Source organism: Anabrus simplex, chromosome 6 (assembly GCF_040414725.1).
Source record: "Anabrus simplex isolate iqAnaSimp1 chromosome 6, ASM4041472v1, whole genome shotgun sequence".
Taxonomy (NCBI): Eukaryota; Metazoa; Arthropoda; class Insecta; order Orthoptera; family Tettigoniidae; genus Anabrus; species Anabrus simplex.
In genome coordinates this window covers 344,651,115-344,665,766 of record NC_090270.1, presented here as the reverse complement: position 1 = coordinate 344,665,766, position 14,652 = coordinate 344,651,115, and the positions used below count along the sequence as shown (strand labels likewise).

The following is a 14,652-nucleotide window of genomic DNA, read 5'->3' as shown; positions in this document are numbered from 1 at the left end:
TGGAAGTCGCACTCTAATTACTGGCTTTTTCATAGGAGTTTGTCATTGGAATGCGTCTTTCTCTTCCTTCTCAGTGTGAGCTAGCATAGAACTGACAGGTAGCTAGTTTACTCAAATTTTGTAACATGGTTTGGATGTTAAGTAAATGTTCGGCTGTACAGTTTTCTCAAATGTCCCAGCAGTGAACACCACAACTATTGCATGTTTATAAGGAGAGGACTATTCACTTTTGGGTACAAGAACATTTTGGCAACATTTACTACACTCGCTGCTTAGAAAATAATTTTTTAATGACTTTTTACTTCTGTGAGTTTTGTTTTTTCAGGATGCTCTTTTAGATCAGCTAAATAAAAACATTGTCAGTACAAAATATGCTGAACTGGACTCCATTAAAAAACTTCAAATAGACTGTAGAGGTAATTTATGATGGAAGAGAAAGGGCTGGCCTCATTAGTGCCAAGAGGGGTGCCTACCAGGTGCTAACAAGAGCTCAGACAAAAATACCTGACTGAAATAAGGTGGTGGCAACAAAAGGCCAAGGAACTCCACAAAGTCTGTCAAATACCAGAGACTTGGAATTTTTGTTGGGATAACTGGGCTGTATGGTTCTGTCTGCTCCTCTGATAGCCTGAAAGCCACTGACAAAGCTGCAGGACAGCTTTCTCCATGTGCCACATCATCCTCCACAGCCTCGGATGGTAGTTTCTCTTAACTTTTCAGGAATTTAGTGAGGCTCTTGATAGTCTGAAGCCAAGAAAGGCACCTGAATTGGACAGCATTCCCTTCGAGCTCATTCAAAGTGGTGGCTTACCTTTTAAAAACCAGGCTCTTCTCCCTGATCCTTGTATGGGAAATCCAAAATGTCCCTGCTGACATGTAATCCACCATTGTCCCATCCCATGCTTCTGTGGCAATTGAATTGCTCATTTCCTTTAATCCGTAGGTGGAACATAGTGACAATTTCTCCAGCACGTTGTATCTACTGCCAATGTTATCTCCAGCTGTATCCCTGTCTATGGTTCTTCCCGGTGACCCTCGGTCTGCCTTGCCTGCGACTGACTACCTTGTGGATGGCAGTTCAGTGCTTGCTTTTTGATGCTTTCTTCTGGTTTTCTTAGGGTGTGGCTAATCCACTTCTATTTTCCATTATCTGTTGCTGTATAGAACTTTGACTTGTGGCCTACCAGATGTTTTTGTTTGAGATGGTCTTTGATATTCCCAATGTACCTCAAGCAATGATTTATAGAAGTCTGTCGTCGGCTGTACTCAAGTTGTTTGATATCACGACGATAGTGTCCAAGTTTCACAGCCATACAGCAGCGTGGAAATGACAACAGCTTTGTACTCCATGAGTTTGGTATGCAGTTTTAGTTCGTTATTCATGAAGACTCTGTGCATTAACCATCCGAATACTGCATGAGCAGCCCCAATTCTTTTATCTATGTCTTGTTCAGTTACAACGTTTAGACAAGATGCTTCCAAGATATGAAAAGTGATCAACCTGTTCCAGTGTTATGTCTGAGCTGGAAATACTGAACTCGGGAAGTGTTAATCCTGGGGCAGGTTGTGCAAGTACTTTTTTTTTTTTTCACATTAATGGCAAGACCAAAGCGATCACATGCAGTTTTAAAGCAGTTGATTGTCTGTAGTTCTGCAGGTGTTAGAGCAGGAGATGTGGTGTCATCAGCTTACTGCAGTTCCGTCACCCGGATAACCAGAGTACGTCTTTGTGAGCAAAGTCTTGCCAGATTGAAAAGGCCTCCATCAAAACGAAATTTGATATCCATGCCTAAGTTGTCTGTACGTTTGTGGCAGTGTCCTTTGGTCACTTTCCAGGTCACGCTTTTATATAGTAATTCAGATCTAACATTTGAGTTGAGTATTCTTAGCTTTCTTTCTGTACAAATGTGGGAGCTGGGGGATCTCTGTATCGGTCATAACTGTTCAGAAGCTCAAAAGCTCCTTTGCCTTTGTCTCACCACCCCTCTAAAAACACTTCCATCTTGGCTGACCATGCTTCGTAACAAAATTTCTCTACCCTTTCTATATGATTATGATGGTTATTTCCTTAGTCTGTTTACCGTATTTCACGGCATAATCGTCGCACTTTTTATACCAAAATTTTCGAAAAAAATTGTAGGGTGCGACCATTATACGATGAATATTTAATACCAGTATTTGTATTACTCAAAAAATGTATTTATAACTAAATTGTATTTGATACAAATTTAAGATGCACGTAATACTCGCGTTTATACATCAAAATAATTAAAATAGTCTAAAACAAAAATCATAATTTTTCGCAACAATTCGGCGAACGTTTTTCCAACCTGAAAATAAAAATGAACGTATTAAGTTAATTTGTCATTAATTTGAGTATTAAAGTTAAAATATTACACTTGCAAAAAATTATCGCTTTGTTGTGAAATGCGGACTTACCGGTACGCAATTTATTCGAAATCTTCGGTGTCGCTATTGCAGGTTTCGCTATCTGATGAGCCGTCCTCGCCTCTGTTAATACCAGTATCAGATTCTTCGTCTCCCTGCCACACTGCGTCATCTTCGGAACCGTCTAGTGCATTCGAAATCCCAGTCCTTTTGAAGCTCTTGGAGACTAGTTCAGGTGGTATAAGATCCCAACTCTTCTTCACCCACGAGCATAACAAGTCCAAGGGTGGACGCCTGATATTTCCGGCGGGCGTCAATTGCTGATCGCCGCTCATCATCCACTCGTTGTAAAATCGACGTAAGTGGTCTTTAAAGGGTTTATTAACACATACGTCTAGTGGCTGCAAAGCAGATGTTAGGCCACCAGGAATGACTATCTGTCGTGTCTTATCTGTAGTGAGAATTTGCTTCACTTCGTTCACGAGGTGACCTCGGAAACTATCTAAAACAAGCAGAGCTGGTTGTTTTAGTAGTGCACCAGGTCTTCTATTCCACACAGTTTTAACCCAGTCCAGCACGAGTTCTACGTCCATCCAACCCTTTGGTTGCACTCGTACATGAATTCCACGGGGAAACTGTATATTCTTAGGCATCATTTTCCTCTTGAAAATGATGTAAGGCGGCAACTTTCTCCCGTCAGCTGTAATGGCTAGCATTGCCGTGCATCGCAACTTCTCACTACCGCTGGTTTTCATTAATACACTCCGTGATCCTTTTAGCGCAATAGTGCTGTTGCGAGGCATATCAAAAAAGATTGGAGTCCGATCGGCATTACAGATTTGAGAAAGCAAGTACGAAGTTTCCTTGCGCAAACGTATGACAAATCGGTGAAAATTTACAATCTTGTCCGTGTAATCAGCAGGCAACTTTTGGCTTAGTGTTCTTCACACTGACAGATTGTGTCGTCGCATGAACCCCTTAATCCACCCACGAGTCGCCTTAAACTGAGTTACCAGTATGTTGTGTTTGCGCCTTAATTTGTAACATTTCATATGATACACTGCAGCCATTGTTAAGTATTTCACTGACGTACCTAAACACTTCTTCGTCAATTATAGGAAACTTCCCTGTTTTAGGACCTCTAAACGCGCGTCTAGAAGGGTTTGTGCTTTTTAGCTTGTTTTTTTACTTTCCGCCAGTCACGCACCAACTTTTCACTCACAGAAAATTTTCTTTCTGCAGCTCTGTTCCCGTGCTGTTCAGCGAAGGCAATTACGCTTAGCTTGAAGCCCGCAGAATAGTTTCTATATTTACCCATAATCGCTTATAAATGCTTCACACGTTAATGTTTTGCGATATAAATGACTTTCCGTAATTGTTCACTATTAAAACAAATTATTTCTGCAAACACCCAAAACACAAATTAAAAACTTAAATTCTCACGCACACGTCTACAGTAATCACGTAAATCTGAAACAAATAAATGCATCTGTGATCTGTCCATTCCAGAGCAGCCAATACTGTTAGGCAGCAAGGAAGCATGCAACAATTTATCAGTTTAGCTCGTTGGTTGCGACACACTACTGAGCTTGCGCAAAGCTCGCAAACCGGAGCTCTAGCTAGCGCGGTGTAAATCTACTGTATAGTTCACTGTATTCCGAGACATCAGTAACAACATTCATTTTTTTCAATTTCTTTTAAACATACGGTAATTAGCTTAATATTTCTTCCCAGTTATTGATTATTTTACATTACATTACTGACGAGTTTATAAAATAAAACTTTAATAGCATTGGATAATAATTATCTTGACTGCTTGGATAAAAGTTTTCATCCCATGCCCGGACACTTATGACGTAGTAGTAAGATAAGAGTCTAGCGATGACAACTGAGACATCGTAAATAATTCGGCTGAATAATTCCGTGGAAATCTGCGTTATCGTCTTGGATTTCACTTTGTGCGCAATAAAACAGGAGCCGGCCCCATGGTGTAGGGGTAGCGTGCTTGCCTCTTACACGGAGGCCTCGGGTTCAATTCACGGCCGGGTCAGGGAATTTTACCTGTATCTGAGGGCTGGTTCGAGGTCCATTCAACCTACCTAGCCGGTATTTCCTGGCGACGTTGCCGATAAGCGATAACTTACAGCCTTACGTATTTCAAATGGGAACTCATATGTAGGTGGTGAATAAATAGTACACTGTCTCGCGACCACGTTGTCAAACTGCCGATAGTCTACCGGTAAGCCATGCGTCGTACATATACCGGTATTATTTATTTATACGTTGTGCAACATGTCGCAAACGTGACTGTGTTGCAAAATTGCCCATAAACCATACACGTATTTAAATTGCGCATTCATGTGCAACTTACGTTGCAGTTCCATTTACCTTTTAACCAGATTAGTGAACAAAATTTGGACGTGCGACGATTATGTAATTAAAGGTTTAAAGTCCGATTTTTGTATTGAAAATAAAGGATGCGACGATTACGCGGTGGCGACGATTATGCCGTGAAATACGGTATTTATCTTTAAGCCTACTTCTTTAGCTTCTATTTTTAAGTCATTGAGTTTAATTTCCCTGTCCCAAAAAATTCTAGAAGACAGACCTGCTAAATCCAGTTTTTGCAATCTGTTACTTAATCCATACTGAATCCGTGCTTTCTATTAATTGCCTCTCTCAACATACAAACAAGTGTCATGGTAAACAAGTTTGGCAACAGAAGACTTCCTTCTCTTACTCCACTTTTCACAGCAAAAGGTTGTGATGGCTTCCCTTCATCTTCTGCTTAAGTACACCAGTTGTTCATTGCCTGTTTAAGGCAGACTTATCTTGTATGGAATTCCAAACTTTTTCGTATTCTTCCAAATTTTCTTCTGGTTAACAGTCAAAGGTCTTTTCTCAATCTGTGAAAAGTACAAAGGCTATTTTTTTAAACAAGGTCAGTTTGTTAATAGAAGCGAAAGTAATAATCTTGCCAGAACCTTTTTATTATGGCCTCTTTACACATTTAGCTATTTTCCTACGTAGTTAGTATTTGTTAAACATTTATCAGTGTTTCACCAATTTTTGTATCACTTCAGCGTAGAACTCTGCTGCCTGTGACCGAAGCTAATTTTCAACTGCTATTTTCACTTCTTGGTATCAAACTGCTGACCAGAGAGGAACTGCTTCAGGTAATGGAACAGATGATTATCGCTCAGCAGAAGGTCCGGGCTGTACGATGGTTGGTTCATTTGCTTCCGTTCAAAAGATCTGATTAACTCTTGAGCAAAAGAATGAGATTGTGCATGCCATGCAGCAAGAAAACTCCAGATGGAAATAGGCCACATTGCTTATTCTGTACAGCACGCCAAAGCCTTTTCAAGGTTGTACAGGACGCTGCTGAATTGTTTTTTTTCAACACAGATAGGTCTCATGGCGACGATGGGATAGGAAAGGCCTAGGAATTGGAAGGAATGGCCATGGCCTTAATTAAGGTACAGCCCCGGCATTTGCCTAGTATGAAAATGGGAAACCACGGAAACCATCTTCAGGGCTGCCAACAGTGGGGCTCGAACCCACTATTTCCCGATAACTGGAGATGACATGTTGCCATTCCATTGATTGCTGTTTTGGTTCAAGATTCAAATGTGAAACCCATGTTTCGTCCTGTGTAACAATGTGGTTCGAACTTGGATCTCCTTCCTCACTGTATCGGGACAAAAAGGCAAAGCTCAAGCCATTCTCCTAGTTTTGTGTTCATCAGGAAGCAGTCTGGGAACCCATCAGTGTCGTTTTCTGAACTGCAAGGTGTCAAACTATTTTGTATAGCACTGGCCTTGAAACTTGTGACAGAGTGGAAATTGTGAAACGCCGGTCTTCATGGTTTTTTGTCTACTACACACCCCAAATTGTCAGATTACAGGTCACTACTATAACGGTTCATCATGGACATTGTCCTGCGTGTCCTTGAACAATCTCTCCCATTTATGCACCTTGCTGTCACTCATTGCATTCGGGCCATACACCTCGCATATTTGGCAGTGAATGCACACCGCTAACTCATTCCTTGCCGTATCACTCATTTCACACACTATTATCTGAAACATTTCAACTGCCAACACTGAACCATATGCAATGATGTTGAAACTGGTGTCAACTCATGTCCAGGGCATGCATGCGCATTTCGATGGCGCACCAACTTTGCAAAGCTGCAGCCGATCGGTCATTAGTTAAATAATAACCCTCGAATGCACAAAGATTTTCTGTGGCAATTACAATGACATGGTAAAACTTTGCTAGAATTCTGTTGAATCATCTTCAGACAGTCTGAGAAGGTACTTTATGAATCTGTGAGAGTTTTTTTCCCTCCAGGAGCACTTGACATGATCGTCTGTGGAAAACTGCTACAGGATAAGTGCAGAGAACAAAGGCCTTTCGTTTTATTGTTCTAAAATTTGGAAAAGGACTTTGATATAGTGCCCAGAAAAGCAGTATGGACGATTTTAAGACTGATAATGTATAGGCTATAAGTACGGGCTGTGAAAGCATTAATGGTAGCGATTTTAAGACTGTTTGACCGTCCAGAACATTGACGGGCTGCAACTGTCAGTAAACTGCATATGCATGATTTGGCCTGACAAACATTCCAAAGATGAGGGAACTCGTGACAGCCATGCTCCTGGAACTGCCTTCCCAGTTTTCAATATTTCCATCTCAAATGCGCCTCTGGAACAAGTAGATCACTTGCTCTATCTAGAAAATATTCTTTCAAGCAACTGCTCATCAGAGGACATGGAGAAGAGAATTCATGCTGCCCTTCTAGCCTTTGGATGTCTTGCTCATAAAGTCTTCCTGAATAAAGCTCTAAGAATATACACCAAATTGATGGTATTTCGACTAGTTAACTCCACCTTGCTCTATGGACGTGAAACCTAGACTACATTGTTGTGATGTCAAACTAGAATGCTTCCACCTACAAAGCTCATATCCATTATGAATACCCAATGGGATGACTGCATACTAAGCACAACAGTTCTTGAGAGAGCAAAGATGGCAATGTTGGATGCACTGGTGGATGTTAACTGTTGAAAGTGCTGTCATTAATCATAGTGATAAAGTAGTTAATACCTATTAAAAGTAGGTTAGTTTTGCGAGAGTGAGATCCATTTAGTGGAATGAATATTGGTGTTCAGTAGATTATGTAGGTTAGGTTCACTTTGTTTTGTATCTGGGTTGGGAGAAGTTGGGAACATTCCATTATTTGTTTAAATATCTATAGTGTTGTTGGTAGGATACTTACAAAAACATCTTATATGTATATTTGCCTCAAGCACTTTTTGGATTAACATTTGTATATATACTAGACACACTATTTCGTATAGCAAGTCTGTTGCACGTATTGTGAAGGAAGCAATTATTTCTTTAAATAATGAATACAGTACTAGTAGCCTAATAAGTGTAGTTAAAGATAGATTTAAAGAGAATATAAGGTATGTCACTGATAAGGTCGTCAAGTCTTTCATTGTTAATTTTTGCTGCTTGTCGAATTTATGTATTCCCCTGTGGGCATATGGTCCAGTAAATCGGTTAATTTGTATAACTCTGTATGTATAGTTAGTCTCCGCATAGTTTTGAGAATTTATGGAGTCACTTTTTAGATGTCCTCCCTTGTATTTCCATTATTTCAGCAGTTAGGGCAGTTGTAATTTGTTAGCACCTAAGTAGAAAATGAATACAGTAAAACTTTGTTAATTCAAAGTCATTGGGACGCAATAATCGGACTTCGAATTACACAATTTTCAATTAACCGCCAACTCGTAATTCAGAAATGCCAACCCTTGCCGCGTCACAAAATGTTTGCAAGACCCATTATTGTATGCAATTAACCTTCATTCACAGTTTAAATCTTTCAAATGCCATGGAAAAATCTTTTTCCAAAATGTATCCAACAAAATGCATTTACAGTATTCGAATAATGCACTTCAATAACTCGCTGGCAAACATAACCTCACGCAACAAAAGAAAAAACAAACATAATTCAAAGAAGAGGATAAATCTATGCTGAAAAACTGCTTTATTTTTTGGACTACTGTACTGTTTGCATTTTTAGATGCCTTGTACTCGCACGGAAAGTGCCCAACACCCTTAAAATATCGTGGCTTACCGGTATCGATTTTTCCTATGACGAAGGGGGGGGAAGTCTCTCGCTCCCATCTGCATTGAACAGTGACCACCACCTTTGTATGATTTCCCAGCCTAACACTTCTCTCCTTTAAAACCATAAGTCCGTTTGGGCCCTGCATTAACCCTTTGGGGTCCAATGTCTGACTCAGTCGTTAATTTTCAGTTCCAGTCCTATGTCAGATCTAGTCCAACACAACTTTAAGGTTATGTATTTCGTATGCTGGAGCAGAAATGGCGCCGAGCTTTACGCAGTAAACAGCCTTGGCATTTCTCTCTTGCCTACTGCCATCTGCTGTTCATTCCTTTAAGCTGAATTGTTTTCTTTGGAGATAGTTCCTCACTGTCACTGCTGTGTTTACTTTCATTATCAACTTGGCGTCCACCAGCCGCGGCATGGAACACAATGATATTTACAGATAATTATGTGACAGTGGCGATATTGACGATCATTTGTTGACTGATTCTGATGGTGACATTGGTATTCCCAAATCTGAGAATATTTCGAGTGAGGAAGAAGAAATTGAGGTGGAAGATAGTGGCGAAAATGGTGATGTAGCGGCTGATAAATGGAAAGTTTATGAAGGAGACTGTATTTTTTCCAAGTATTCTCACAACAGTGCTATGGGATACATGCCTCCTACTACAGGAAAGAAACCGGTAACTCCTTTGGATTTTTTTTTTGTTGCTGTTCCTGGTTTCACTGTTCTATGAAATATGTAAGGAAACTAGCAGGTATGTAAGAGAATGTATTACCAAACGTATGCCGTTGCAGCAACATTCCATATGATGGGACCCAGGTAATGTTACCGTCGCTGAAATGATGGCATTCATTCTGAATATGGCACATACAAAAAGGAAAACTCTAAAACAACTTTTGTAAGGACCTTCTGTAAGGACATTTTTTCTCGGAAACTATTTCTTCAGATATTCTGGGGCTTTCGTGTTTCTCCTCCTCCACAATCAAGTGCATCAACAATGGTTACAAGAACGAGTAAAGTTAGAAGTGTCTTAGAGTATGTAGGAAAGTCTTTCTCGGAATTTTATAGGCCAGGTCAGTATCTGTCAGTTGACGAAATACTGTGAGCTTCAAGGGGCGTATTCTATTCAAAATGTATAATCCACAATCCACAAAAGCCAACAAAGTGGGGGGATTAGGATATGTTATTGCTGGTGAATTGAATGGGTACGTTTTGTCTCTGATTCCTTACTTTGGCTCGTTTATTATGCTAAATTTACTTTTACCCAGTTTGACATTTGGCAGTAGTATTGTTTTACAGCTGGTGACAGATGTACTTAAAGTTACTCAAGCTGTAGATTATCATTTGTTTACTGACCGATTTTATACTAGTATGGAACTGACAAGAGAACTGTTGAAAAGGAAAATTCACCTGACTGGGATTGTGCTATTGAATTGAGACTACCACCTCAGCTGAAAAATAGGAGACTAAATCTGAAGAAGCATGAAATCCATGCTCTGTGAAAGGAAGAAAAGTTCATGGTATTTTCGTGGAAAGACAAGCACAGTTGGTTCTTAGTACATGGCACAACCCAGCAATGGTGGGATGGGCAAGGAGAAGTCAGCTTTTTGAAGCCTGTTGCTATTGTCGATTACTCCGCCAAAATGGGAGGAGTCAATCGTGCTGATCAGTACTGTTCATCTAACGGTTTTATAGTGAAAAGCCTGAAGTGGTTGAGGAAATTGTTCTTCTGGGTGTTGGAGGTAGCTTTGGTGAACAGTTTTCACCTATATAATTTGCAACAAAAGGCAGAAAATAAGCCTGAGGTGAATCGCAAGACTTACAGGGAGCGAGTTATTATGGGGCTTGTTGGGGAAATTAGGAACAAAAATGGCCATAAGCGTGGCCGACAGAGCAGCTTTGATGAACAATTTTGACTGAACAGGAAGCTACAAATCATAGATGCTTGTGAGGACAAAAAAACCAAGGACTGTGCCGTGTGTTCAGACAGGAAAGTGATAGGAGGCAGAAAGGAGACATCAATTTTTTTGTGAGACTTGTCCAAGGAACCCAGAACGTGTGTTTTTACTTATGTATTTCCTTCCCATGCTTGCCTAATGTCAAATTGGACCTGTGTAGGATGCAGCAGGAAATCAATTGGACCCCAAAAGGAAAAAATGCAGTTTAATTTGCATTGACAATCTTAATATACGAGTGACAATCTTGTTCAGTGCGTATGAGTTGATTAGGCTATATGAACCACACTTTTTCGCGAAACGTCTACATCACCAGTGTTCACGGATTCTGCTTCTCCGCACACTGCCTACTCTGTGATATTGTGCCATTCCTTAAAAAGCTGAATACAAAACAATCATGATTTTACTCAAACTTAGCAACTATGAAGCACACTGTAAGCACACCGAAGTGAGTGAAAGCGCGAAAGCTACTCCTGCATGTTCTGGAAGACGTGTTCTATCGTAACGTGGAGAAATTTTTAATTTAAATTACTCTGTTAAATTCAATTTTTTTTAATGTAAAAAGAGTTTTGAATTGAAAGTCTAAATTTTGGTAATGGGATAGACATTGTACTTCGAAGTACGAATTATCTATATTTCAAATTAATCAATATAAATAACCTACAAAACTGTACCTCACATTTCCAGGAACGAGAGCTTTTTTGAATTGGCAGGATTTTGAATGAACAGATTTCGAATTAATGAGGTTCTGCTGTATTTTGTATAAAAGTATTTTGTTTGAACTTCAGTTCTGTTGTTTCAGTAGGGCATATGCAAGATTTGTCAAAATGAGGATACTTGCACAGCCAGCTCCTGGAACCGCCTTCCGGAATTTAAATACTTCCATCTCCAGCATGCCTCTGGAACAAGTAGATCATTTCCTCTACATACGAAGTTAACTTGTTATAATAAGGATACATCTAATTGCAGTTCAGAATTGGATGCCGTTATGCATCATGAGACCATATGTTTAGACAAGAAAGGGTTCCACCTTACAAATACAGATTTTATTGTAGGAATTAGCTTACAGGACCGGTTTCGACTTTAATCATCAGCTGAACATGAATACCTTTACATGTGTGTCAAGCATTAATTCTTATTGCGCTTTCTAAAGGGAGATGCCGTAGGAAAGAATCATGTCTGAGTGTCCAGATTGGGCATATTAAGTGTAAAATGATTATATATTATAATTTTGGCATTCGGTTACTTGAGTATAAAGCTATCTTCTTCAGGACTAGAATTTGTCTATAAAACCTAACCTAAGCTTAAATCTAAATTACAAATACGTTAAACACATTAGACCAAGCACCAAAAGTTGGTTTTGAGATATTTGGTTTAACTTTAGGGTTCTGTGTAAATTCGAGCAAACATAATTCTGTCAAACATGGTATTCACGGTGTTGCACGATAATAGATTGCACCTTCTCACCAAATTTTAACATTTTTGTACCCACAGTTCGTAAATGGCAGTTAGTCTACTTATGGTATTTCTCACGTTCGAAAAATGCATCACAATGCTATACCAATAATCCCTTACTGTTGAGTATCTTCTGAGTTAGACTTCAAAAAATATGTGACCGCAGTCGTGATTAAAACCTGAATCTCCCACTGCGCTTGAACCAACAACTCGGGCACATTATTCAAGCTTTAGATGGAGAAACTCTAGGAGGAGAGCTGTTCCTTAAAGTCCCTGCTATAACCACGTATTGATTTGACAAATTTCAACTGATCTGAGTCAAATACAAATGGTAAGAAGTGAGCAATAGTCTATACAGTGCAGTGCGTGTTTTTTAAAAATGGATTTTCCTGCATGATAGGCCTATTATGTTCTGAGAGTACAGTACTAACATGGATATTTTCAAGCCTTTGGGCAAGTTTTGTTCTGCTTCAGACACACAGCAGTCTCTCATACCATTAGGAGCTGTTGACCTAAATGTTAAGCCCCTTTAAACAAGCATCACTATCATCAGAATAACCAAACCAAACCCCATGGCACTACAGCCCTTGAAGGACCTTGGCCTACCAAGCGACCGCTGCTCAGCCCGAAGGCCTGCAGATTACGAGGTGTCGTGTGGTCAACACGACGAATCCTCTCAGCCATTATTCTTGGGTTCCTAGACCGGATCATCAGAATTCCAGTCCCATAAACTAAGTAAAGGATATGAAGGTTGGTATATGTGGTTATGATTACCTTATTCCAAGGAAAATAAAGTGATTCTGAAAGAAAGTATAGAATTTTAATTACTTATCTCAGTCGAACAGAATAGGAACAGAAAATGTGATTAAACTCAGTTCATTCAATCTCGAAATCAGGATCTGAATCCTTCTATGCCGTCCACGGTGTCAGAATCTCCTTGAAATTCCTGGAAAATTTTTTTGGCATCTTCCTGGTAAATTTATTTGGCATCTGCAAGTATCAGGCGCATCAGTGATTTGAGGTCTCAAAGTTTGGCTTCAGATAGGTTTTTCGATTTGGCCTCAAAGGTATTAATGCGTGATTAAAGGGAATTCTAGATTCCCGTGGTTGTCCCAATCTTGATGTATTTAGATTTGATTCTATATATTCACCATCAAATGTAGTTTTGACGTACATACTTTACCAGTAAAATAGCCCGACTTTATGAATTAATATTAAAGTTAGCCTGAAGTAGGTCTCAAGGGCAGTTCTGGATGGTTTCTAGCTAGGGCTTGGTACAGGAGGCAGGGTCCTATCTACAAGAAAAATTTTAAAAAGATTGAATAATTTTTTAAATTCAGAAAATGCATTTCAAAGTGCACATCACCTTACTGTTGATAGTCTCAGTCTTCAACATCGCCTTTTAATGACCCGTGCTCCCAGTTCACCAGACTGAACGGGGCTGGAACACGTTCTGGAAGTTGGCAACATTACGTTGAGATAAGGCTGGAACACCCAGGTTGGTTTGATATGGGTTTGAGTCATGAATTTAGACGTTCTGGACGATCTCAGACGGTGTTGCGGGGTAATCACTCGTCGCATAACTTATACGAGTGTCCAGAATTAGTCCCCCCCACACTTTGGTTTAACAGCACTGTTTCATTTAATATGGTTGGGATATGCCGTTGAATTCACTCTTAATCTTGTAGATTGAATTTATAAGTTCACAAAAGATGTAGATGCGAGTACCATAGAGATTGGAAGAAAATAAAAGCACAGTTCATGAATAGAAATAATGAAACTGAAAATTGTTCGTGGTGATTTTCCACTAAATAAAGTAGCACTTGACGTTGAAAGAAATGTATGACTACTCTAGAGTTTATCAGAGACACTTCTGTCAGTCATGAAACAATACTAAACACTTTGACGAACAAAATAAGGTTGAAATGGAAAGCACAGTTCGTTGTTAGGTGCACTTGACATTAAATAAAATAGGTGACTGTTCGAGAGTTTATCAAAGATACTGCTGTCAGTCACACACAAATAATTTACACACTGTTCAAAAGAAATTACACAATAGGGATGTAGGCAGAGAAAGTTTGCGCCAGATAGCGCTCGTGTAGTACTGGGTAAGCGCAAGGCGATCGTCTTATGTTTCTCCCAGTCAGCTGCGAGTAATGTATAGAATGTTAGTTTTCTGAGCTAAAGGCGATTGTATCTTCTCTAATTTTACTCCAAGACTATATCAATTAATTGTATATAGGTATATCCCCTAGTATATTACGGACGATTTTCAGTGTTTAAGCGTTAAACAGTTGCAAAATAAGCTACGGACCAGAGACGCTAAAACTAACGGGAGGAAGGAAGAATTACTACAGCAGTAATTAGAAAATTACCGTATAACACGCGTTATTATCCAAATAATGAATAGTAGTCAGCATGCTTTTTCCTAACAATTACAATTACTTGAGTATTGTACATTGATAAATATATAAATAAACCTCCACGAGACTTAAATCATAATTAGAGATTTAAATACAAACTTGCTCCCCCAGCTTTGATTCATGTATTTCTTTAAGGTTGATGGCTTACGAAACTGCAGATACTGCCTCGTCCACCACCAAAGGCATGTGAATTTCTTGAGTTTGACTATCAGCCATAAGGTGAAGATCACTATCACAACTCTGCATTTGATGGATTATTTCGTATTTAGAAAATCGGAAATAGAT

General features: G+C 39.5%; 1 protein-coding gene across 2 annotated transcripts in view; it reads left to right on the top strand.

Annotated features, from left to right (window-relative positions):
• Positions 1 to 14,652, top strand: part of LOC136875806 (prostamide/prostaglandin F synthase) — a 73,178-nt gene that overhangs the window by 36,895 nt on the left and 21,631 nt on the right. The window lies entirely within an intron of this gene.